The sequence below is a fragment of the Hibiscus syriacus genome, unplaced genomic scaffold (assembly GCF_006381635.1).
Source record: "Hibiscus syriacus cultivar Baekdansim isolate YM2019G1 unplaced genomic scaffold, ASM638163v2 tig00000724_pilon, whole genome shotgun sequence".
Lineage (NCBI taxonomy): Eukaryota > Viridiplantae > Streptophyta > Magnoliopsida > Malvales > Malvaceae > Hibiscus > Hibiscus syriacus.
In genome coordinates, this window is record NW_024061812.1 from 197,304 (window position 1) to 199,899 (window position 2,596).

The 2,596-nt window shown below is 39.9% G+C and overlaps 1 pseudogene; it reads left to right on the forward strand.

The window, feature by feature from the left end:
- The first annotated feature begins 283 nt into the window (after positions 1 to 283).
- Positions 284 to 1,686, forward strand: LOC120212216 (annotated as a pseudogene).
- The last annotated feature ends 910 nt before the right edge of the window (positions 1,687 to 2,596 follow it).

Below are 2,596 nucleotides of genomic sequence, written 5' to 3' on the forward strand. Positions count from 1 at the left end.
TGACAATACATATACACTGCAGACGTAGCCGTTCAAACCCAAAGATGGGTTGAATATACTATCAAATCTAGATAAGCATAAGATGGACGCGGCGAGAGACAAAGATCCTATATTTAAGAAAATAGTAATCTCATGCAAATGCCAACCTATATTGATCTATATTTGGTGTAATAAGTAAAGATGGTCCCAATGCAATTCTCTCTCTTCATTGGATTTGAACGAGTAATCTCTTCGTTGGAGTTGATGTGTCCAAAACCATTTGAAGCTCAGCATTGTTTCAACAATTCAAAAGTTAATTAATACAACATATAAATGCACCTGCTGTCATCAACTAACCTCATGCAGCTTCACCTGTTTCCATTTACTTCACCTCGTTGGGGCTTTATAGTGATCGACCCCTCATTCTTCTCAACCCACACACCTTCTTCCATTCTTTGCTGTTGAAGTATTTGTCTTGCAATGGCGAGGGAAAGAATCATGCATGTTTGTTCGATGTGGGTTTGGTTGCTGGTTATTTCTGCGTCGTTTCTGTGACCTCCACTGGCTTTGGAGAGCAGAAGAACTACTATCCATCTCCAGATCCTCATGCAGGAACTCCTCCCTCTGGTATATATAGTTCATGCATGTTGTATGATGTTTCAATTTTGTTGTGATCTAATTGATTCAAGTGCAGGTTCACATGGGACACCACCATCCCACGGTGGTTCAGGTGGCTCACCTCCCTCTCATGGAACACCATCGCATGGAGGTGGTTACCACCACACCCCAACAACACCGTCAACACCTTCGGGTGGAAATTGTGGAACACCACCGCATGAGCCATCGACACCATCACATACTCCTTCACACGGTAGTCCACCATCGTACGGCGGTGGAAGTCCGCCAACTTATGGAGGTGGCAGTCCACCAACTCCCACTATTGATCCAGGAACTCCAAGCATTCCTACACCTCCGTTCTTTCCTGCTCCAACTCCACCAATCGGTGGTACATGCGAGTAAGTCATTGTGATAACTTCCAAATGTTGCTTTTATCATCACGTTACACTTATCGATTTAAATTGAGGTTGCGGTTGTGTTGGATTTATCGCGATTACGGACATAGTTAACGCTATTGCAGTGATTGTAAGTATTATGTTATGCAATAACGATTTTAGAAGACACTGTTATTGCTATATAACGGTTACATAGTGGCTGCTATTCTGATAACGTAATGGTACTTGCGATACTAACAACTCATATTTGTTATATTCAGTTTCTGGAGGAGTCACCCCACGCTGATATGGGGTCTGCTTGGTTGGTGGGGCACTTTAGGCAGTGCATTCGGTGTGACCAGCGCTCCCGGTCTCGGAACAACCCTGAGCCTGCCCCAAGCACTTTCAAACACACGTACCGACGGACTCGGGGCGCTTTACCGGGAAGGAACTGCCTCATTTCTCAACTCCATGGTGAACCATAGGTTCCCATTCTCGACTCAGCAAGTGAGGGAGAGTTTTGTCTCTGCACTTGGTTCAAACAGTGCTGCTAAAGCTCAGGCTCGTCTCTTCAAGCTCGCCAATGAAGGCCACCTCAAGCCCAGGATCTAAGCAAATACCTTTTCTTGAAGCATTTTATCCACTAGTTTGTGCTATTTAGATTTTATGTTCCTAGTATTTCACCATCTATAATGCTACAGCTTTCATTTGGATAGATACTGTTTCCGGAATTATATGTTACGTTTGTGTTTTCTTATTGTTAAATAAGATTTATTTTGCTTCAATTTCCACATATTCTACCAGCAAAAGAAACCAAGATATTATTTGTTTATAATATTTTTTATGATTAATAATGCTACTCGGATTCGAAATTTTTAAAAAGATCAATATTTTTATATTATTTAGGTCGCTTAACGGTCCAAGAAAGGGAAAGGGAACGTTGTAAGAATAAATGAGAAGTAAATGCACATTAAATGGCCATAATACAGAGCAGTGGAACTTGAAGTGTATTTCATTTATTATATAGAATAGCTGTTGGAAATCCATGAACCATATTTAAGAGAGAATTGAAGAGCAGAAACAAGAATCTTTTAGGAACAATTAATATGAGTTGCTTACACAAACTAAAGTAGTACTAAGGTTTTAAAATGTTGGGTGCCATTATCATAAATACAAAACGTGGGTCTCCTTATCATATAAAGGAAATAGATGCTAAAATTGTGACAAACAAATTTCGAAAGATAAATCTTGAAATCTGTGACATTTACTGGTTTGCCCCTACTTTGAAGAAAACATGCTGTAAATATTTCAACCACTACCAATATGATCATGACAGATGGGGCAGCCCAATAAAACTTTCACCAAGGAAGCAACTTACATAAAGTTGATAAAAAATTGGTGATACATTGGAGGTCCATCTTGAATACGAGGACATGTGAACTTTTTTTTAAGTAGACATATTGATATTAATCGAAAATGGCGTTAGTTATAATGATATCAGATAAGCACGAGTGATTAGCAGAGTAACGAATGAAGCGAATGCCATATCCGAGGTGAGAATCTAGGATGTTTCGGGCTTCGGCTAAAGGACATGCGTAACTAAATAGTACATAATAGGTGTAAGA